Source organism: Festucalex cinctus, chromosome 1 (genome assembly GCF_051991245.1).
Source record: "Festucalex cinctus isolate MCC-2025b chromosome 1, RoL_Fcin_1.0, whole genome shotgun sequence".
In the NCBI taxonomy this organism is placed as follows: Eukaryota; Metazoa; Chordata; class Actinopteri; order Syngnathiformes; family Syngnathidae; genus Festucalex; species Festucalex cinctus.
The window spans coordinates 43,154,183-43,179,286 of NC_135411.1; the positions used below are offsets into that span (position 1 = coordinate 43,154,183).

General features: G+C 42.0%; 1 protein-coding gene and 1 long non-coding RNA gene across 8 annotated transcripts in view; one reads left to right on the plus strand and one right to left on the minus strand.

The window, feature by feature from the left end:
• The window catches only part of astn1 (astrotactin 1), a 372,478-nt gene that overhangs the window by 48,430 nt on the left and 298,944 nt on the right, over positions 1–25,104 (minus strand). The gene's annotated exons all lie outside the window — the stretch shown is intronic.
• Positions 14,503–16,062, plus strand: LOC144030387 (uncharacterized). The gene is made up of 5 exons (XR_013287246.1): positions 14,503–15,270; positions 15,409–15,455; positions 15,503–15,553; positions 15,629–15,663; positions 15,739–16,062. It is a non-coding gene; the product is annotated as an uncharacterized LOC144030387 (long non-coding RNA).

Below are 25,104 nucleotides of genomic sequence, written 5' to 3' on the forward strand. Positions count from 1 at the left end.
TTTACTATAATTTAACTTTTTTGCTGCTGGGGAATGCAATTAGAGCCCTAAAGGAGGCTATTTTTTGGAGGAATCTCAAAATCAACATTTTTATCCAAACAGTCTGTTTTTGTCCCTAACTCAAAATTTGAGGTTATAGTTAAGCTAGGACAACCTGGCATTAGTTTCACATTTGTCATGGTAGTAGTTTTATTGGGCATGTGTGAGGATCGCCCATGTTAATCTTTAAATCAGCAGTCTTGTTTCTTTACATCCACAGCCTTTATCCCTGAACAACCTTAGACTATTCTATTGTAAAGTGTTTGCCTTATACTGGAGCAGAGGTTTCTGAAGGTGTCTGAGCAGCAGACAAGCACTTTTGTTAAAGCCTACTGACACCCAACACAAAAGCTGCAGCGGCAGCAGAAAATGGATCGCTTCTTCAAACTCGAATGGCACTCAGTCAAGCGCATACCTCCTCCAAGGTCCAACAGACCCTTTTAATTCAATCAATAAACCAGCCACTCACTCACTGCTTAATCATAATTTAAGCTCACTGGATCTGTAACAATGCAGCGTCTCAGTAGCACTCACTTAGCTTCGCTTAGTAGCAGATTTTGCATGACCCTTTGTGACTCTGGTGGATCAGTCACTTTTATTTTTGGCAACATCCATCCAGGCAGCCATGCAGGGAACATTCATTGTACAACCTTTAATTCATCATATCGTCTTCAGAGTGCACATTTCTTTTTTCCACATCCTTTATTTTACTGTGGCTGGCATCTTGCGGCAGTTAACCTTGTGGAGGATAAGCGGATATGTGAATAAAGGACCATAAATATTAGGGGTGTGAATTGCCTAGTATCTGACGATTCGATTCGTATCACAGGTCATGATTCAATTCGATACCGATTAATCCCGATACGAATTTATAAGTCAATTGTTGCAATTTTTTAAAGTTCAAATTAGAAAATACTAATCAGTAAACTTGTACAGTCTAAGATTTGTATGAAAATGTATTATTTATTTATCTGAAACTTCAGTCTTATACAGGTTGTAATCTGTTTCATGTTTTAACAGCACTGAAATAAAATATTAAGGCTTAATATTTCATTAATATAACATTCTTCCATGCTTAAGGTGTGAACCCCAACCTGAAGTAAGATGTTTTGTTGAATATTTTTTCCATTAAAAATGGAAGTTTAAAAATCGATTCAGCCGTGCGATGTAGTATCGCGATATATTGCAGAATAGATTTTTTTTTAACACCCCTAATAATAATGTTGTGTTTTTCATCATTATCATTTCATAAACATTAGTTATACACTTGCATGCCTATCTGGCCACTTCAGTGTAAACTGCTTTACTTTTTTTCTTTATTTTGAAAAGATGAAATTGTATTGGATTTGAGGGAACACTTACACTTACACCTAATTTTAGTATGAATACTTTTTGTGACATTTTTCGTTTGGTGGTGTGCTGTAGGATTTTTCGAATTGTCTGTTTAGCGATGTCATTTTCTGCTTCTGGATGATCTAAGGACTGATTTGAAGCCAGTCACAAGAAGGAGGCACGCTAGTGTATATTGCCCAAGACAAAAATTCTTACAACTCTGAGTCATTTCGGTGCACTGTGGCCATTGGCGCCGGCCTTTTGCCAAGTTTTAAATGCAAAGTTCACAGTCTGGGCAGATATATCCAATCGCCACACAATTCAATCAAACAAAACATGGCTTTTATGTTGTTGGATTCCATGCACACACAACTTCCTCTGGTATTAAAGCACACATGCTCATTATTATGAGATCCTTGTTTTAATGGAGTCCGGCCTTTGCAAAACTGGAACAGACAGAAGGCAGAAAAACAAGGATACATACAAGTTCAGTTGACTTACGTGTAAAGAAATGGAAGATGGATTTAATATAATGTGATGTGTTTTTGACCAAGGAGAAGTACTAAGTGCATTGCAATGTTTTGCTTCAATTTTATGTGGCTGAAATGCATTTTCAAAGTCAATATATTTTATGTCGTACAGTATGTCAACATAGCTTTTTTAAAAGGAGCACTTTACAAACGCAATGCCTTTGGTCCCTTTAGGGTCACCGAGTGTTCACCCAAGTGCCAGCAATACAGAAGTAAGTGAGAATTTGGCACATTTAGTTTGAGGTTAAAAGATACCATCCTTGTGCATTTTGGACTGACATCACACAATCAAACTCTTGCTTGTTTCCACCCTAAGTTCATTTGGACAAAAAACAACAACCAAACATCCATCCATCCATTTTCTTGATCGCTTATTCCTCACAAGGGTCGCGGGGGGTGCTGGCGCCTATCTCAGCTGGCTCTGGGCAGTAGGCGGGGGACACCCTGGACTGGTTGCCAATTGCAGGGCACACAGAGACGAACAACCAAACAAACAAATTGAAAAAAAAAAAAAGAATCAAGCCCCTGTTGCCAACAGCTGGGCACTAAAACAAAATGTTGTGCCAAACCTCGGGACGTGGGACCCCATGAGGCCCACTTCGGTGCCATTTTTGAGGGCCCCTGTCATTCATTGAAATCACTTTTTGTCTCCCCTTACGGTCCCCTGGTGATGTGAGGTGTGAAAGTCATGTGACCTCGGCCCATTACAACATGCTATGAGAACACAACACAAAGTTAGAAAATCAGTCTTATAGGTGGCTCTTCTGCAGGTCACAGGATATTCCAAGGTGGAATCCAAATGTTTTTTGTAAAAGATGAGACACATTTTGATGATGCAAACACCAAAATAACAAGATAACTACAAAACATAATGACACAACGTCCGTAACGCATCTAAGCTATCGCCATGTATGCCCAATTGTTGCTGCCTTATACAGTTGATATGTCTGATTGTTGCACACCCTTTTTTTTAACCGCACTAAATTAGCATAATTAGGCAGCATGTACTCAGCTACATGAGTATTTCCTGGTGTACTGTAGCCTCGTAGCTTAGCACACATGTCAACAAATGTTCCCTCATGTATTTATTAGGACTTAGTCGACACAACAAACCTACTTCATGTTTACAGTTTTGGGGTTTGTTTCTCGAGACATTTTGTAACCTTTCCGGAATGCATACATGTGAACAGAACCACACCAAGTGGGATTGATTACAAAGGGGCATTGTGTACAAAACAATTTGGTCAACTATACGTGTGAAATCACACTGGAAGCCTTTAGAGGGGACATAACAAGGACAACTTTACAGGCTGTTTTTGTCTATAATGGTATACAAACAATATTAATACTAAAATCCATTGCGTCTTTTAAACATTGTTCAAGACCACAAGGCCATGCTATTAATCATGCTGTGTCTGGATTTTAACCGGTAAAGTGCAATTTCAGGTACATGTAACATGATTCATCTGATTAACTTCATCTGCCATGCAGTTTGAGCTTTTTATCCCTGTTTGTTTGTGCTTCCTGTATTAGAACCGATTGACTGAAGAAGAAATTCATCCACACTGGCTATCAATCTGACACCGAGACATCAAATTCCATTTGATAAATACACATGAACTCTAAGAGGAAACCAAAAAAAAAGTGATAAAATAAGCATTTCCTTTTGCTCCAATGAATTCCTCCTCAAAGGAATGCAGGGTGTATGCTTGGGGCCGCAGATAAGCAGTTCTGTAGCTGATAACGCAGTGGCCCTCCATATCTGTTGGCGTAATGGTCAAGATTGAGCATCCAGTCATTGCGGTTAATATTTTGATATATTTTCTAGCAAAGAAGCCTGGTGTGGAAAGTAATTTACGATAACGGTTGGCAACTAATCTCCTCTAAACCGCAGGACACCCACTACGGCCACGGTTTCTGTCGTGTGTGCGTGTGCATGCGTGCGTGTGCGTCATGTAATTTGGAGCTTTTCTAGAAATTCCTGTATCTGGTGGATGCCACATCTCTGTCATGGTTTTCTGATTCACATAACAGCCCTCCATTCATTCCTTCCTCCCACACGCTCCAGTAAGAGAAGACCAGTTCATCTGCCACCGCATTGACTTGAGTCATATCTCCTATTTGCACAATGCTTCCACATTGCTCTGATAGGAGAGAAGGAAAGAGGTGCGACACAGCAGGCATGCTACAATCCACTTATGAAAAGGCGTAAAAACATTTTTTATTTTCAAGCAAAAAGGCTTCTTTTACTGCCATATGCATTTATATCTTTTGCTTTTCAGACTAGATGGAGCGAATAAATGGCCAATTATCATTCTGCATGATCAGTGTTCCATGATTTTTAGTCCCCTGAGATGATGAGCCTAAACTTTTTGTGTGCTTTCTATTTTGCCAGGGCATAATCAGTAGTTTTTTTGTTGTTTTTTTGCCTGTAATGTAACTTCAGTAGGATTTTACGCCACGAGATGCTGCTAGTGCACCACTGGGAGGGCAGCAGCTTTTGGAGCAGCAAAACCATGTGCATGTTCAATTCAGCACACTGAAGCAAGGAAAAACACACTAACCTTTTGATTGTGTTTGGCCTGAGATGAACATTATATGGTGATGGAATGTAATCATGAGCCCCTGCTGTTGCCCGAATGTCAGAAATCAAAAGCAGCCAGCAGCTTAGTAAATTGGAAAGCAGTGAGATGAGAAATTTGTATTTAGAAAATGCCTAGATTTAGAGGGATAATGTCTATGGAGGGGAAAAATGAAAAAATAATTACAACCAATAAAATGGAACCCATATAAGAACCAGATAAACAATATGAGCAGGCTGCATGTGATGCATTGTGAACGCTAAACCTGTGAAATGAAATACGGAGCAGCTCACATCCTGGGATGACAAAAAATATTCTCATGGCAGCTCCCCGCTGCAAGCAAGCATTTTTTAAGCAACAACCTCAGCAGGAAACATGCCACTTTCTAGATTTACCACAGGTGTCAGTGCTTGTTTTCAAGCAGCACGATTGTCATCTCTTCACAAAAGCCTTTTAAATAACACTTGCACTAATCATGATATGAGGTGTGATATGCTTTGTTGTTTGGCAGAATTGTCATTGTAAAGCCCGAGTTACTCATGTAGAAAACTATTAATGTATTATGCTTTGCAATATGCAGTTAAGCTGAGAAGGACATTTCCAGGTAAAAAGAAAACATTCATACAAATAAAAAAAAAAAGGACATTCTCAACCAAAAACCAAAGGCTTTAATTGCAATGAACATGATGAATGATGATTGGTTATGAAGGTGTCAATGTTTGTGACAGTTTTGTGGTTGTGCCTTCCCACCTAGTTGCTTGTACACCCCTGCCCATCTTCCCTCACCTGCACCTAATTAGCCCTAATTACGTCATATATTTGACCTTATCTCTCATTCTATCTCTAGCCAGTGTGTTGCACCTTGTTGCTGTGTTCCAGCATTAAATGTTCCATGTCACTGACTTGACCTGTTTTGTTTAACAAGCTTGCCTTTTTGTCCCATGTTTTTAGGAAACAGATTGCTTACCGGTGTACTAAACCCTTCCTGTTTATTTGTGGAAATGCTCTTTTGGCTTCCAACTCTTTGCATTTTAGGTCCTACCCTTGTAATGTTCACCCTAAAAGGGGGATGTATTTTGGCAGTGATTCTCAAAAATATGATTAGTGGTATGCCAGGTTACTCTAGTCCAGTGGTGTCCAAACTACGGCCATTTGCGGCCCGCCATCCATTTTCTAGCGGCCCTAAGCATATACAAAAAAAAATACTTTTGACACAGCCTGCTTTTCTAGATATACAAAGAAACTATTTAAATCTAAAACAGAAATATTTATCTTTGTAATTTAATGAATTAAGTCAGATATTTCAGTTCCAGGAGCAAAAATCTTTTCTTCCATGTTCCGCTGTCTGTGCCAAGGTCTAATTTGTGAACATATCACATTAATGATTAATTAAGATCCTCAAGTAAACACTGCTTTAAAATGTGTCATTTTATTACCGATTATTCTTCCTTTGATTCGGAATGTGGAGATTGGTTCAGGGCTGGGGCGGATCTATTCTTGTGGGATACAGGGGTGTGGGCCACCCCAAAATCAAGAAAAATCCCAAACTGTCCTGTTTAAAAATAACTAAGAAAACAAAAAAACAAAAAACAACTAAACTATAGTACATTGTTTTACCTTGTTTAATTTCCATCCATCCATCCATCCATCCATCCATCCATTTTCTTAAACGCTTTTCCTCACAAGGGTCGTGGGGGGTGCTGGAGCCTATCCCAGCTGGCTTGGGGAAGTAGGAGGGGTACACCCTGAACTGGTTGCCATCCAATCGCAGGCATGTTTAATAAAGTCAGACAATTTCAAAATGGCCCTAGGATACTTCGATTATTCTATATGTGGCCCTCAAAGGAAAAAGTTTAGATACCCCTGCTCAAGTCTATGCAAAAAAAAAAAAAAAAAAAATCACTGAAATCTGATTTCCAATACTAACAAATTTGAATGAGGCTTGAAGGTGCACATGCAGCCTGGTTTATTCATCCAGTACAGTGCACATTTATTTTTCATGTGTGACATACTTTTTACTTTCAGTACAGTACAGTTTTGAAGAACAGTTCAGTTGGATTTAACCTTCAAATAGCCTACAGGAATCTTGAACACATTTTTATTTAAATTTTGCAATACATTTTCATTTAATCAATATTGAAATAAAAAAAAAATTTCTCCAAAATTTAAAGGGTCAATGTCATGCAAAATGAACTAGGCATGGTAAAATGCTAATTCCTCACCAAAAACACCCTCAAGGTGGTATTTTCCTCCCAACCCAAGAAAACGAGTGGGTCCTCACACTTGGTGACATACTGTATAGCAGTGTACCACATTCCCGAGAGCTTCGGATGTCACATGACTAATCACCGTGTGCATTTGTTTATGCAACCATGCTCACGGGATAGTCAAGGCATTATCAGTCAACATTCTGTCCAAGTGAATTCACATCTCACTTTTATGAAAAGGACATAATGACATACTTGTACATGTGCAAGCTGGGCAGGTTGAATATTACAGATCCATTTCAAGACCCAGGAGTGCTTTTTTAATATCACAAAGGCGGATGGGGAGGTGGTCGTTTTTGATGAACACTTGTGCCTGTATTTTAATATTGATCATTGAGGTAGTATTTAGAGACGTAAGTTTTTTTTTTTTTTTTTTTGAGGTTGTACTTTACGTAAAAAGTTTGAGAACCACACTGTGAAAGTTGACTTTATAATTGCTTGTATACACATAGTCTCTGGAGTGCGTACCCACCCACCAAGTGTGAAATTACAACACAACACGTAAATCTTGTGTGAGGTGCCAATATCTTAAAATGTGTCTGCAAATTCCCCCTTCACAGTTACATAGATTTACATAATAACACCTCCTCCAGCGAGTTTCTATGCCCATAACTGGAGTGCCAGTGCAAGTTCAAAAGCCACCTTTAAACAAACATTGTCTGAAATATATCAAAGCCAAAAGGTAAGCAGAGCTGCATTGCGTTTTGTCGGATGCACAGATAAGCATTTACATTAGCATAACAGTGTATATTCTGATAAGTCGCACATACTTGACAGCTCAGTGGGGCTGGGTGGTATTTGTGTATAACGATATGTCCACGATTGGCTACACTATTTGATAAGTTCAATTTAGTGCCTGGTGAAGATGTGCTGCCTCCACGAGGGGAAAATATTTTTATTGTCATTACAGTCACTGGCTGTTTTTGCCCTACACTCGGGGCCCCACTTGCCTCTTCAACCACTTCCGACCCCAGTCGTCATGGTAACAAATTCCGTTCTGAACATTCACCCAGCAGTATAAGGGATGCGGTCATGGACTTTACAGTATATGAATGGACTTGCAAGGCAGTTTAATCACCAGAGAGAGAAGTGAAGCCACCGGCGGCCATCTTATGTTGCCGCTCACTAAGCTCACCTAACTTGAATACCGTATTTTCCGCACTATAAGGGGCACCTAAAAGCCTTCAATTTTTTCAAAAGCTGACCCTGCGCCTTATAATCCAGTGCACCTTATATATGGATCAATATTGAGCCGCAACAGGTCTCGCTGTCAAGACGCTATCGGTGACCCTGCATGATCGGTGACGCGCATGACAGAAGATCCCGCCATTTTGGATCGCGAGCTAATACTAATACTTTAACTCAGAGAAAATAATAAAACATCTGTTTATTCATTTTGGGAGTGAATGGAGTTGTCAGAAAGCTGGTTTGTAATCTATTAATAAAGTTTGACTGACCTATCTGACTGTTTTGTTGACATTCCCTTTAGCGCAGCACCATCTAATGGATGCATAACGTAACCCCAGCCTCTACTGTAGCGCTGACACAACAAGGAGAGGTAGGACTCAGACGCAGGAGTAAGGTAGGCCACCAAGGCAACAGGTTTATTTCCGGCCAACAGCTGTCTCCTCTCAAACTGAGAGGAGAACGGGGAATCAAAAAAGTGGAGAACAAAAAGCGCTCCACTGGGGAGGAAAAGACAGGCAAAAGGTACAGGGGACAACAAAAAGCGCTCCGCTAGGGAGGAAAAAGGGCTCAAGGCACAAGGGGTAACTAAAGGCGCTCCGCTGGGGAGGAAAAGGCACAAAAACAAGGCAAACAGACAAGGCAACTGGAACAAGGACATGAGGACGGTGGGACGCTTCCATGCACTGAACTGTGACACTTCGGCAACGGAGGGGAGAATGCAGGTGGCTTTTATTGTGGCTTGATTGGTGGCAGGTGGTGGTAATCATGGGCGGGGACCGGTAATTAGGGAGCGGCAGGAAGGGCAAGTGACCTGGGGTGAGAGGAGAGTTAGGATTTTCAAAGTAAGACAGGAAACATGGACACAAAAATAAAAGCATGGGCGTGACAAGCGCCTTATATATGGAAAAAGTTTTAAAATCTGTCATTCATTGAAGGTGTGCCTTATAGTCGTGAAAATACGGTACATTATTTTCTACTTGTACGGCTGTTTACGCACTATTTTGCCATTGTTTTTTTTTTGATGAATCCATATGTTAGGATAACGTTTCTTTGTTTGATTTTTTTTTTTATGATTTACAATTGCCCAAAATGGGTCTTAAACTGTCAATGTATAAATCATGTTTAAGAAGAGCTATTTGTGAGCCACCAAGCTAAGCTATGCTACATTTTTATAAATAAGCCGTTTATAGTGCTGCCAGAATGACTTCATTTGCACATTGTGCCGACCCTCAGCCCAAGGGTGCAACACATCTCATCATTCTGATCTCTGCTTGCATGCCTACATGTGAGTGGCTTGCTTCTCTGTGTGGTGTGCAACAAAATTATATACTCCAGAAGGTAAACTAGATTTACCCTTGCGGAATGAAGGAAAGGGAATTTGAAATGGTTTGATTATACACTGGATGGAAATGTGTTCAATAAATTAATTTTGAGCATCTGAATTGTCCTTAAAGGGATAGTTTGGATTTTTTGTCATGAATCTCTATTTCATCCTCACCTCCAGTGGTGTTCGATCAGCACTGACTTACCCCTGACAGCGTTCTGTGACAAAAGTTCTGGTCCGGTGTTGGTCGAGAGGAAAATAGTCCGGCAAGTTGGCTGGGGTCACGGAAATAAAGCGTTTTTCTTCTAAAACAATTTGTGTTCACACAAAACTCCTTCCTGTAAAAAAGTCAGATGCCATTACTGCCAGGCACTATTTTTCTGTTCGTTCGTATTACTGCGCGGCGACCCGTATACAGCTGATAGATGCGCACTAATCCACAAGTTGTCTTTTCAAAGGCGGAAGGCGCAACTATCAGCTGTCTGCAGCGCGTCTATCAGCTGTTTACAGGGCGATGCGCAGTGATACGTCCAACACCGGACCAGAACTCGTGTCACAGAACGCTGTCAGGGGTAAGTCAGTGCTGATCGAACACCACTGGAGGTGAGGATGAAATACAGATTAATAATGTAAAAAAACAAACAAATCTGAACTATCCCTTTAAGGTGTGTGAGTATAAATGGTTGTCTGTGGTTGTCAGTTGGGATCCTCATGCCCACCCACAAACCTGGAGAGGATAAGTGGTGTAGAAAATGGATGGATGGATGACAGTCATCTTGAGTACAACAAAATTGTTAAAATAATACAAAGAAAAAAAACAGGTGTTGCAACAGCACTGGTGGGTTTCGTGAGACCCCCAAAACCACAAATATGTGCATTTAAATGTGACACTGTAATTTTTGCCTCATGCGCAGAATACTGGTTCTGATTAGCACCCCGTCATGGCCTCCTGAAGAGATATGACTCAAAGCTTGAAAACCCCTGCCGGACTAGAAATTACCCTGTAAAATCTCCCTTTGAGTTGAATAAAAAAAAAAAGTGATCTTTAAAAGCAATGATTAGTAATCTTTCACCTGCTGACTGTTTGATGTACAGATGTGACCATGAATCCAGAAGTATCCTTGAGCAAGATGCTTCAACATGCAGACAAGTGGCTGACCTGCTCCTCAGCTTGAGGTAAAAACGTTACTAATTCTTGGATTCAAAGTTTCATTTTCTACTGCTTATCATCTTCATAGTCACAAGTGACTATGAAAAAAAGAAAAAAAAAACTATTAATGTGTGTACAGTACAGATAATACAGAGTAATAATACAGGCTGCATGGCTCACATTTGCTTTTATTTGTAGTACAATTAATATAAAAAACATTGCCTCTGCAGTTTTTTTTTTTTTGTGTTACCATAATGGTAGTACTAAGAGATGGATTACGTTAGGTAAGTCCTCACTGAAGCCCAAGATATTCTCTGTTTTCAAGTGAATTCTCTTGTAGCACCACCCGAGGTTAATGCTAAGAAGCACATCACTGGCAAGCGCTAGCTTGATGTTCTCATGATGCGACCTGTATTTGTTTTTTATTTGCTACAGGCTACAGCTGACCCAGGGAAAATAATTTTGACAACCTTGATCTAAAAGGACCAGAACGCCCGAGGGGTTTGCTGCTGGCCAAGTGTGTTAAATTATCCTCTGATTTCTGTAGTATACCACAAAACGTTATAGCGTGGCAAACAATGCAAGGAATTGTACCATTACACAAATACAAAAGATAAAAGCTCTTTTGTTTCTCAGCTAATTAGGTTAATTCACACCAACAACTAATAGGTGAGGTGTGGCCTTTTGAAGCAGAGATGTTTTGCATTAATGTAATGTGTATGAGGTGTTTGTTATCTTTATTTATGATCGTTTGTATTCATGTAAGCAGCTGTCCCCTGCTCCTAGACAAATTTCTCAGAAGGGCGCCGAATAAATAGAAACCTTGAACCTTAAATATTTTTGTTAGCGACTACACATTTTGAATACAAATTTCCCACATCAACTTTGGACTGTCACTGAAGAGACGAGAAGAATACTTTGGCTATGTATGAGAGACCCTAAAAAATGAAATGTGTTTTTGTCTATATTTCCAACTTTTGTTGTTGGATTAAACAGAGCTGAGTAACAAACAGGCCCTAATTGCTTGCACCAATTAAAAGTTATGAATATTTTGTACCAAAATAACCACTCTGAAGCTGTTGGCTCATATTGCTAGGCCACTGTAATTAGCCCCCAGCAGAGTGCCAATAAAGCCGATTAGACCTGCTTTTGAGACATGGATTTTAAGATCTGTTTTGACATGTGACACGGAGGGGGGAGGGGGAAATCCCCATATTCATGATTAACATGAATAATAAGGAAACAAGTTAGAAAATTGCCCAAGTTCAGCTACTTTTACTTTTTAATAACGACTCCACGCCATAACCTCTCTCATACACTTGGCAAACTTTCATGCCCCTATCAAGATAAAACCCTTGACTCAGCCTCATCCTGCTGAATCCAATCCACCTGCCAAGCATGCAGATGTTAACACTGAGATAGTGAGCAATATCTGACAAGCTCAGTAAGCCTTGATGGACGCTTTATGTTTAAAGCAGTATTTGAAGTGTAGTGAGCACTGAGCGCAAGCTTTGTCTGCTGAATACGGCTGCTGACCACTGCCTGACAGAATTATGACTTTTATTATATATTGTCCTGTATGTGCGACTCATAAATATGTTTCAAGTCTTAACCTTCAAGTTTCAAGTCCAAAGTTTCTGCGACAAAAATCTATTAAGTCAATTTGAGTCCCCACTAAATTTTGAGGAAATCCAAACAGGTTAGCTTGAACGACCATTACTAAAGAAAGTCCTAAATCAAGTCATACAATTTTGCTCAGTCACACCATAATGTTGCGGCCATGCAATTAAGTGTTTCGAGTTTTGACTGTGAGTTTGTGTGAGAGAGTGAGATGAAAAGAGCTTGTTTGTCTAAAACAGTGGCTCTTATCTATACCAGTACCCCTATCCAGTCTGTTTTCCATGTCTCCCACAAGCAACACAGCTGTTTCAAACGATCAGCTATTCAGCATGCAGCCTGCATACGGATCCTCAGCTGTGTTGGCTGGGGAGACATGGAAAACAGGCTGGATCGGGGTACTCGAGGACCGGAGCTGAGAACCAGTGGTCAAAAAGATTGCATGTTGTTTTGGGTACAGCCATGTTTTGTGTTCACATTTTTTGTGGTGCAGGTTATGTGGATAGCAAATGTTAACACTTGTGTGTATTAAAACAATACAATACTGTCAAGTGCAATTTTTCTTTTGTTAGAAAAAACAAAACAAAAACATTCTTAACTCTTTGACCGCCATAAACGTTTAATGACGTTCAGTATAAACCTAGAATTGGCCGCCATAGACGTTAATTGACGTCTACTATGTTTTTTTTATGGAAACGGGTGGAGGAAAGCCTTGGGCAGCTGTGCTCCAAGTATCAAGCCGATCGGGTTACTATATGAGTATTCCTGGCCACTAGATGGCTGTGATGAGTCTTTTGGACAAGATCGGGTAGGAGACAACAGTAGAAGAAGAGAGGCGGAGCTAGAGTGTTGAGGGGGAGAGAATGGCTAACTTGGCTAAGGGAGTCAAAAAGGCTACAGATGGCAATCAGCTCACGCTTGATCCTTATTTTCAAAGCTCAAAAGCATCGACCAGTGCTCAAGAGCACAGTGATGACGGAGTTAAGTCATAGTTGAAGCGGTGACGCGGCCGTTTCTGTCACGATGTGGGGTGTTGAAGGCAGGACCCAAATGCAGGAGGCAACCAAAAAACAGGGCAAGGCAGGGATGCAGGTAAAAAAGGGGATTTAATTAACAAAAACTATAAACAAGGTACTATGAAAAAATTAACAAGATCAAAAAACAAACACAAGGCATGGCATGGCATGGCATGGCACACAGGGACAACAACAGGCACAACAGATACTATGACTCCACAAGAACCGAACGGAAAACAGGGGACTAAATACACACAGGCTAATGACAATGACTAGACACAGCTGGGCAAGACACAAGTGGCAGGGGAAGCTGATTGGTGGATACACTGGGAAGGGAAGAAACACTCAGGTGGACGTGGTTTGACATAACGGGACAAGGGAAGAAACAAGGAACACATGACAAACGACCAAAAGACAACAAAAACCCACCCCCACCAAACCAAAACATGACATAACCCCCCCCTCAAGGGACGGCTCCCAGACGTCCAACATAAAAAGTCCAAAAACAAGGGCGGGCGGAAGGGGGCACGGAGGAGGGCACACGGCCCACCCATCCGTCCCAGACAAAAAGCAGTTCAGGAGGGCGTCCTCGACGCCCGACAAGAGAGTCCCAGCGGGGCCAGTCAGGAGGGCGTCCTCGACGCCCGACAAGGAGCCGAGGTGGCGGCGGGGTGTTCGCCGCCAGATGAGGAGCAGGAGACGGCCGCTGGCCGGGCGCCGCCGGAACTGGTGCAGGCGGTGGCGGCCGCAATCCATGCGCCGCCGGACGAGGAACAGGAGGTGGCAGCCCAGGCGAAGCGGCCAGGGGCTGCGGCGGCGGCCCAGGCGAAGCGGCCAGGGACTGCGGCGGAAGCGGCCCAGGCGAAGCGGCCAGGGGCTGCGGCGGAAGCGGCCCAGGCGAAGCGGCCAGGGGCTGCGGCGGCAGCGGCCCAGGCGAAGCGGCCAGGGGCTGCGGCGGCAGCGGCCCAGGCGAAGCGGCCAGGTGCTGCGGCGGCAGCGGCCCAGGTGACGCGGCCAGGGGCTGCGGCGGCAGCAGACAAGGTTCCGGAGCGAGAGGTTGCAGCAGACAAGGTTCAGGAGCGAGAGGCTCCAGCAGACGAGGTTCAGGAGCGAGAGGCTCCAGCAGACGAGGTTCAGGAGCGAGAGGCTGCAGCAGACGAGGTTCAGGAGCGAGAGGCTCCAGCAGACAAGGTTCAGGAGCGAGAGGCTCCAGCAGACGAGGTTCAGGAGCGAGAGGCTGCAGCAGATGAGGTTCAGGAGCGAGAGGCTCCAGCAGACGAGGTTCAGGAGCGAGAGGCTCCAGCAGACAAGGTTCAGGAGCGAGAGGCTCCAGCAGACAAGGTTCAGGAGCGAGAGGCTCCAGCAGACGAGGTTCAGGAGCGAGAGGCTCCAGCAGACAAGGTTCAGGGACTTGAGGCCTGTCTGACCCGTCACTCCCGACGCCACGGAGCAAAGCCAGTACCTCCTTTAGCCCGGCAATGGCTCGGTCGCAGGCTTCAAGCCCCTCCTTCTGCCCGGCAATGGCTCGGTCGCAGGCCTCAAGCCCCTTCTTCGCCCAGGGCTCCCATTCCGCCATTGCCCCCGCTGGGTCCAGTTCTGGTGGAGTCATTCTGTCACGATGTGGGGTGTTGAAGGCAGGACCCAAATGCAGGAGGCAACCAAAAAACAGGGCAAGGCAGGGATGCAGGTAAAAAAGGGGATTTAATTAACAAAAACTATAAACAAGGTACTATGAAAAAATTAACAAGATCAAAAAACAAACACAAGGCATGGCATGGCATGGCATGGAACACAGGGACAACAACAGGCACAACAGATACTATGACTCCACAAGAACCGAACGGAAAACAGGGGACTAAATACACACAGGCTAATGACAATGACTAGACACAGCTGGGCAAGACACAAGTGGCAGGGGAAGCTGATTGGTGGATACACTGGGAAGGGAAGAAACACTCAGGTGGACGTGGTTTGACATAACGGGACAAGGGAAGAAACAAGGAACACATGACAAACGACCAAAAGACAACAAAAACCCACCCCCACCAAACCAAAACATGACAGTTTCGACCACGTCCTAAGGCCGCACCGGCTAGCGATGCTAACACCGGAGAAAAGTGGTGCACAACTGAGCACGTCTGCACAGATGACGTTTCATCGGACGATGACGACTACTATGGGTCCGATGCAAGACAGTCTTGGACAGTCTTCCAAAGAACGTGAAGGTAAGCGCTAACATGCTAAGAGATTGCTAGTTAGATTACTTTACTAACTTTTCGGCGATCTGCTAGCAGCGTGTGTAAATGTGCTGATATACACTAAAACATCTATTACCTATACAAACGTGAATGTATATTTTATAGATCGTGCTCACAGCAACGTCCGACCGCTGGTTCTACGACAAAGAAAGGTAAAAACAAAACAAACAAAAAAACGTTTTCAATACACCGCAACAAGCTCCCCCTCATAGGGCCCAAAGTGACCCTTCTCACAGTGAGCAGAACAAAGGTAAAAAGAAAAAAAAAAAGATTCTCCACAGCTCTAATAAAATATTTGATGGTAAACGTCTTCTATAATTTACAGAATGTGCATCAACCAATACATCGAAGAAAAAAAAGGTAAACATGCACACACACACACATTGCATCACAGTGCTCTAAAATAATATATGATATTGAAATGTATATTTGCAGATCCCAAAGATTCTGGCTGGCTTGAAGTTGATGAATTTGGCTGGCAGCCAACCATCTTCCCCTTTGCTGTAAAACCAGGACCAAGGGATGCTGCAGCAGAGCTGAATTCCCACCTGCCAGCTGACATCCTGGAGCTCTTCATCACGGATGAACTTCTCCAGCACATCGTTCATCATACCAACCTCTACGCAAATCAGTCCATGCAGAAGCAGACTGACAAAAACTGTTGCGCACGTGTAAATAGTTTGCAAAGAGTTTTCCAAATTGTTTGTTCGGATTGCTACTGTTGCATGTAAATAAACTGTTATTTTGCAATCAAAAAAACATTTTTTATTGTTGGGGTAGTGTTTTATAGAAGTTTAGGTGTTTGTAGAATCACTCATGCAAAAAAAAAAAAAGTGCCAAATTCACTAGAGTGCATGAAATAACATCGTTTCACAAAAAGCTTGATTTCTCCGTATTTTGGAAGAAAATAGAGGATTTGGGTGAAACGAAGGTGTTTTCTATTGTTGATTACTGAAGATCCGAATAAGGTAGAAACAAACTTTTTTTTTTGGATGAAAGATGAGACTTCAATCTTTCATTTGGTAGTATCCGCGTTTCCATAGTCCTAACACAACATTTTCTGTGGAGCTTGAAAGATCGGTAAAATTCTGTAAATCAGCTGGCAGTATGGGGGTTACCTTTTCCGAAAATGGCTGGCAGTCAAAGAGTTAAAGTGTGTTTTTTCACTGGGTAATCTGGTTTTATCCCACATTCCAAACCCCACGTTAGATTAATTAAACACTAGTGCCCATAGGAGTATGAATGGTTGGGTGTCTATGTGTGTGTGATTGGCTGGGAACCAGTCCACGGTGTACCGTGGTTCTTGACCAAGTCAGCCGGGATAGGCTCCAGCTCACTCACAATCCTAATGAGAAAAAGTGTCTAAAAATAAATGGATTGGTGGCACTATTTGCTGGTGTGAGGTAGGGGTGTTAAAAAAAAACGATTCGGCGATATATCGCGATACTACATCGCGCGATTCTCGAATCGATTCAATAATCGGCAGAATCGATTTTTTTTTTTTTTTGGATTCACACCTTGAGCATGGAAGAATGTTATATGAACGGAACATTAAGCCTTAATATTTTATTTTAATGCTGTTCAAACATGAAACAGATTACAACCTCTATAAGACTGAAATTTCAGATAAATAAATAATACATTTTCATATAAATCTTACACTCTACAAGCTTACTGATTAGTATTTTCTAAATTTGAATGAAAAAAAATCGCAACAATCGACTTATAAATTCGTATCGGGATTAATCGGTATCGAATCGAATCGTGACCTGTGAATCGTGATACGAATCGAATCGTCAGGTACTAGGCAATTCACACCCCTAGTGTGAGGCTTGTTACTTTCAGCCCACTGTCAGATTCCCCCCACTACCCGCACACACACTTTCCCTTGTCCCTTGTGGGACTGTTAAATGATTCAATTGAATCATCTAGAAAGAAACAAGACATTCATTAGAGAACTCTCCTGAGGCCCATTTACAGCACAGTCATAATGGAATACATAAATATTCACATTTATAGTCCCACCATAAAGGATGAGTCAACCATAGCATGCACAACTACAAATTACAAATAATTCTCCACCCACCTAGCCACAACAGTCATTGCAATACAATTGTCTACATTAAACATAAATCAACACACAAAAGTTGAATATTGGCTATACTATTTTCATGACACATGCATATCATTGCATAATAAGGATCCATAATGTGGAATTGACAAACATTTATCTTTGTACAATGGAACCTTGGTTCACAAACAATATGTTCCGAATGGTTATGAAGGAAAGCATTTTTTCCCTATTAAAATGAATGAAAATAGGAAAAAGCTATTTCTGTTTCATCCCCAGAATCAAGACACCCGGTGCAGATGCCTGGCAAGGAGCGATAGGCAGGGCCTCACACCTCAGTAGCAAAACGCACCTTTGAGTCAGATATTACAATACTTCTACCAAGATGATAAACGTGTTGGTTCAAACCAAAGTGCTTTGTATGTTATGCATGAGCTGCATACATCTGTAAATTAGAGTTGTCCCGATTCGATCACGTGAGAGGAAATTGAGACAGATCAGGTGATTTTTCAGCTAATGCTATCATTGAAAGAGCTGGTTTCACGCTGTAAATTAAGTATTTGTAGATGTAAATAACAGCAATCGAGTTAAAATGTTGCAGACTGAAAAGTTACATTATTAAGACGCTTCCAGGGGCTGCACATGCCGCACACTCACAGAATGGCAAGTGAGAGGGACACTGCTGGTCGGAAGCAGCTACAAAAATCAAAAGGAAAATTCCCAGCACATGACAGCGGCGCATTATTTCATTAAACTTGGGCTCAGTTCAGGATGTAACCTCGCCTCTCACCTGAAGTAAAGGTGGATTGGTTATCGACAACTTCTGGGTTGGTTCGCGTCGACTGTTTTGGTTCAGTTTGCACGTGTTGTGTTCTGGTGGTTTGTATTATGTAAAACTCTATTTTTCTCATTTTCTAATGAGGTGAAGGTGTGTGTGGCAGCAGTAATGTTCGCCAAGATGGAAGAGCACATTGTGACCTCTAACAGCTAACCTGCTCTGCGCTGTTTTTGTACCATTTCATTGCTTGTTTATGCAGTTTCAGTTCTGTGAAAATTTGCTACATTCTCCAGGAACTTTAATAGACTGGTGAACGACACCTGATAGCTGTTTCAAGTGTCAGAATTTACAGCAAAAACTGAATCTGCATCTCTTCAATACAAGATCTCTTATGCAGAGAGATTAGAACTCACTGGAAATGACTAAATTTATACAAACACAGCTTATGTGCATCTTAAAAGACATTTAATAACTTGAGTTTTTATTTAGGAGAGTAATTATGAGATGTTTTTCCCCATCCTTTCTTGGGCCAAGGCACCTGTTTTCCATGAGAAAAATCTCACACTTTGCCACCCAACAAAAACACCACACATAAATCATGATCTTGTCTTGATTTAGTCAAAAATGTAATCCTTGTGAAATCTGTGTGTGAAATCTGGTCTTGTTTAACTGAACACAAAGCTGATATATTTGCAGGGAGCCATGACTTATTCTGCTGTATGAAAGGCAACAGGTTTGTTATTCTTTCTGAGATTGAACGGAACATCTTTTGATGTTTCTGCTTGTCATTATACGCTTATGGCACAGATAGAAAATTATATATTTATATTAGGGATGGGCGAGTACCGATACCAGGTATCGCTATCGGACCGATACCAGCCTTTTTTCAAGTACTCGAGTACTCGTGACGCAGATGAGTACGAGCGACCGATGGCAGATGGGGGAAGACGTTAAGTGAGTCCTCCTTGCCTGTAACTGGCGCTAGCTTGCAGCAGGTTTTCACCAAAACTTCACCGGTTTGGAAATACTTCAAAATTGTGAATCTTAAACTAAAAGAGCATTTTTGTGTTTTATTTTGAGCGTTAAGACTATTGAAGAGTGACTGTGCTGTTTTTTTGTCAAAATTGAAGGAAATATATTTGTTTAAAAATATATTTTAGTGATTTTTTTTATTTGTCAAAATGTACTACTGGTATCGGCAATTGGTATCGGTATCGGTGAGTACTGAGGGTCTGAGTATCGGTATCGGTCTGAAAAAAAAGTGGTATTGAACATCCCTAATTTCTATTTAATACAAATAATGCAAATAAAAAAAAATCAATAACAACAATAGTAACAATGCCGTGAACATACTTTCCCTTTTAATCTACACAAGACATAATTAATTTTCATAGGTCAACGGTCCAACCCAAACCGAAAACCGTGACTACAAAACAGATATGAACCGAACGGTGGATGTTGTGAACTGTTGCACACCGATGTACACTTTGAGAGTTGTGCTTATCAAATAATGAATTACTTCTTGGCCAAAAGAACCATTGCCAGTAAAGTTCGGCTACTGCCTTGAAAAGTCAGCAGCAGCAAAACAGTCTTCTTTAACTGATGACCTTTTCTTTGTGCTCTCAAATTTATGCCAGAGTATTTAATACAAGAAATAAAATTTTACATTCTGTTTTATTCCCCTCATATATATTTCATGTGCACTTTTATTTCAATATAGCTGGAATATGACTATGCTGCATCGCAGAATGTTTTCCCCATGGTATTACCAACAGCATGTTCATTTCAAATGCACCAAGCAGTTCAGAAAAATAAAAGCAATATTGAGACATGGGAAATATGCATGTTCTTTTTAGCATTTGTTTTTACTTTAATAATACTTCATTAGACAATCTCGAACTTTTTAGCCTCTTCAAAAAATGTCAAGTAGAACGTTTCCTCCCTTGAGTGACAACATATTTATGCTGATGATATTTTTGCAGGCAGATTACTTCCACGCAGCCTGAAGGTCCTTGCTCGATTTTTGATTAAAAAACAGTCACATTCCTCCCTATCTTAGTGCAACTTGAGTGCTATCACCTTGGACATGCTTACCATAGTGAATGCTCCAGAAATTGCTCCCCTTCAGGCTTTGAGGATATCCGCTGAATTTTTAGGGGAACACACACGCACGCACACGCACACGCACACTCACACTCACACAAATACACGGGAGAGAAAAAAAATGACAGTGAAAGGTAGGAACCGTAAAAGGTCGTTTACGCTAGGGGAGTTTTTTTTTTTTCTACAGATAAAGATCAATTTGAGCATCTCAGGCTGTTGGTAATAAGATATAAGATGGTTGTAGTGGGAGTTGTCTGCCAAAAATCTATAGCAAAGGCCATTCATTTTGTCCTGCCAAGTGGGAGTTACAGTGAGGACTTGACAGCACATTTTTTTGGCTCCCACACACATGCATGCACACGTGTAAAAAAAAAAAAAACAACACCTGCTTGTAGTTTCTCTGGGACCTGCCAGCTCGGCGCTGGAATATTATCATCTGAAAGCTTGCCTCCATTTTGTAATCTACATATTTTTCGCGCTCACTGTTATTCTGCCGTGGGAAAGCGCAGGTGCGTTTAGGGCTTGGTCCATATCTCTGTGAATGAGACTGGCAGCTGGCATTTTCCTCACACTGAGATTACACAGAGACCACAGGGGAGAGAAAGTTTTAGGAGAGTAACTTTTATCGGACACAGCGCTGACCTTCATTGTGAAGTGCGAAACCATTTGCCTCACTCAAACAAGCTGAGGAAATGGAGAATGGAAGGCAGAAATGCTGCCCAAAATTTGAACTTTGTTGACCAATTATACATCCTAAGGAACTTCTGAGGTTAAGCATGATCCATTTTAGAACATTGTTCACATTTACAATGCAGTACTGTAACTTTTTACCATGGACACGAATAGAAACTGAAGTAATTATTTACCCTTATTAATAGGGATGTTCAATAACACTCCCCCCCCCCCCCCCCAAAAAAAAAACCTATACCAGTACGAGTACTCAACTCTAAGTCATTGATACAGATACCATGCAACGAATACCAATAGCAAGTTTGACACATCAAATTTCCTAACAAGACAATGACAGATAATTTTAAAGAAAGACCTTCCATCCATCCATCCATCCATCCATCTTCTACCGCTTATCCGAGGTCGGGTCGCGGGGGCAGCAGCTTTAGGAGGGAAACCCAGACCTCCCTCTCCCCAGCCACTTCAACCAGCTCCACTGGCAGCATCCCAAGGCATTCCCAGGCCAGCCGAGAGACATAGTCTCTCCAGCGTGTCCTGGGTCGTCCCTGGGGCCTCCCGCCAGTGGGGCATGCCCGGAAAACCTCTCCTCTCCTCTCTGGGAGGCGTCCAGGAGGCATCCGAACCAGATGCCCGAGCCACCTCAGCTGGCTCCTCGCGGAGGAGCAGCGGCTCGACTCAGAGTCCCTCCTGGATGAATGAGCTTCTCACCCTATCTCTAAGGGAGAGCCCGGACACCCTGCGGAGGAAACTCATTTCGGCCGCTTGTATCCGGGATCTTGTTCTTTCGGTCACTACCCACAGCTCGTGACCATAGGTGAGGGTGGGAACGTAGATCGACCGGTAAATCAAGAGCTTCGCCTTTTGGCTCAGCTCTTTCTTCACCACGACGGACCGATACAGAGTCCGCATCACTGCAGAGGCTGCACCGATCCGCCTGTCGATCTCCCGCTCCATCCTACCCTCACTCGTGAACAAGACCCCAAAATACTTGAACTCCTCCACTTGGGGCAGGATCTCATCCCCGGCCCGGAGAGGACACGCCACCCTTTTCCGACTGAGGTGGTCTCGGATTTGGAAGTGCTTATCCTCATCCCAACCGCTTCACACTCGGCTGCGAACCGCTCCAGTGAGAGCTGAAGGCCCCGGCCTGATGAAGCCAACAGCACCACATCATCTGCAAAGAGCAGCGATGCAATGCTGAGGCCACCAAACCGGAACCCCTCAATGCCTAGAAATTCTGTCCATAAAAATTCTGAACAGAATCGGTGACAAAGGGCAACCTTGGCAGAGTCCAAACCTCACCGGAAACGAATACGACTTACTGCCGCCAATGCGGACCAAACTCTGGCAACGGTTGTAAGGGACCGAACAGCCCGTAAAGAAAGACCTACATATTCCAATATAGAAAAAAAAAATAGCATGAAATTAATTTTAATTTTCTATTCTTCGTATTCCTAATTCCTAGTTCTAGGGCTGTGCGATATGGACAAAATTCCATATCTCGATATTTTTGCCCGATATCTCAATAACGATACGATAACGATATTGAGTTTAAGCTTCTTTTTTTTTTTTTTTAAGAAACAGCTAAATATCATTCAAAAGATGTGCCAAGTGTGATTTTTATTTAGAACTTACTGGCAAACGTTAACATTGACAAAGTAAAAATAACAAAACATACATTGTAGGTGCCCTATGTGAAAAGTGCTGTTTTTGTTTAGTCACAGTAAACATCAACATTGACCAGCTCAGCAATAAAGTTCAAATCAAAAGTGCACATTTTTTTTAAAATTCTAACTTAGTCAACATTGACAAGCTCAACAATAAATAAAGCTTATTTGGAATGTGCTGTTTTTTAAACGATAACTTTTTCACAGTCATAAACATTCACAAATTCAACAATAAATACAATGAATTCTACTAACATTGTACTTGCAAGAAACAACAAAAACAAACTATTATTATGCTAGAAGAGGTATTTTTATGTGTGTACAACACATTAATCTGTCTCTGCATGTGTGCTTTATTATGTAACTTGACAGTGTTTCTAAAGATTTTTTGCGAGGAACACCAGTTTGTTTACCATGTCTGGCTTTAAGCAGGACCTCTCACAACTAACAATGTTGCCTGATGTACTGAAAATTCTCTCTGATGGAGAGCTGGTGGCCTGCACACACAAGTACTTTTTTGCCATCTTACTCAGTTGAGGAAAGTAGATTTTGTGTGTTTTCCACCACATTTTCTAGTGAAATAAGTTTACAATAACGCATAAGTAATATAAGGCTAAATAATTACATTTAGCATTTTTCCACCTCATGTTATCATTTGCGCTCCGTAGTACACATATACACTCGCGCATACGTGCCGTTGTTTTTTTCCCCCCTCCCAAAACAATATTGGACGAAATAATAAAACGTACCGATTGCCAGTTGTAGCCTGTGTTCAAAGCACTGAAGACGCGTCCAGCCATTCAACTCCAATGCCTTGACCATGTTGGTTGCGTTATCAGCGGTCACGCAAACCAGTTGGTTCTCTTTCGAGTCCCACTCCGCTAATGCGTCTCGCATCTCGTTGGCGATATTCTCCCCAGTATGATCCACAGGAAAAAAGGACGTCTGTAGATATCGGGTCTTGAGTTCAAAGTTTGAGTTAATAAAATGGATCGATAAACTGATGTACGGTTCAGTCGTTCGGCTTGACCACAGGTCCGTGGTTGTGGCAAAATGATCCATTTCGCGGAGCTCAGCTTGAACGTCCATTTTACTTTTTTTATAAAGTTGTGGAATGGCCACTCGATGAAAATGTGATCGGGATGGCAATTTGTAACGTTTGTCCAGCGTTCGAACCATTTTCTGAAAGCCCACTTTTGTAACCGTGTACACGGGTACCATGTCCTTCACGATGTGGTAAGTTATGGCATCCGTAATTTCTTTGTGCCTGGTTGAGGTCAACTCGTATGGCGTAACGCTACTAAATGCATCGGCAATAAAACTTAGTTTGGGCTTCCCTTGGGAGGATTGAGAAGTCCCCACGTTTGTTCTCATTTCACAACACTCCTCATATAGTACACGGTGGTGTAGTTTCAGGTGGTGAAACATGTTAGTTGTGCTACCTTGCTTCGTAGCAATTCTCACCAAACACGTCCGGCACAAAACCACGCTCTGCTGCTCATCATCTTTTCTAAATCCAAAATAATTCCATATAACTGACGTATACTTGTTCTTAGCCACTAAAGTTGTCGATGACGCCATTGCGCCAGTATCGCCACTTGCACTCATAAAACAAACAAACATCTTTTATTGTTCTATTTCCTCGAGCGCACACACGTCTCTTCCGCCCTCCCATAGTTGAATATCATTGGCTGGGTATAGCTGTCAATCAACGTGAAAGCAGGAATATGGTTGGCTGACTTTGTTAGCTTGACTGAGCTGTAGCGCCCCGCGAACGTGAAAAGTCCACAGTTGACTGATATCGTCAAATTTTAAATATCTATTTTGTGAATGTCTATATCTAGATATCGATACGATAAAGATATATCGCCCAGCCCTAGTTCCTGAGTGTAAAAAAGGCTTAACAGGGCCCTGTTTCAAGTGCCAATACCTTGAAATAAGGCCTGGTATCGGCCTGGAGGTATCGGTACTCTCCCATCAATGATGATACATGAGTGTTTCAACTGCTGAGATTTTTGGGGGATACTTTAGAGAGAAAACTAGAAATTTCTGGTGTAATTCTGAGATATGACTGCAAAAACATGAATATAATCTGTATACAATTAGCTCGCTTAAGTTGAAAGGCCTCAATACACCAATCCGACGTCAGCCAAACGTGAATACGCCTACCGCCTGTGACGTCAGCTTGACTATTGGCACATCATGTGGGAAAACTGCCGGGACCGCAACATACACTGACTATTAAATACCTTCTGTGCATGTGTGAGAAGTAATACCCCTCTATACCATCGATGGCGGTAGTCATCATTCCTCATTGTTACAAAAAGGCAATCGGAAAGCTCTTTATGGGGGCAGGATATAAAAATGTAAACACAGCATACATCTTTTTCGCTCACAATGTATCCCACGTGAAGCACACCCTTAGACTCTTTGCAGAGTATTGTGTAATCTAAAAGCAAATCCTACCTGCCCAGCACATTGAGTTGCTTGTG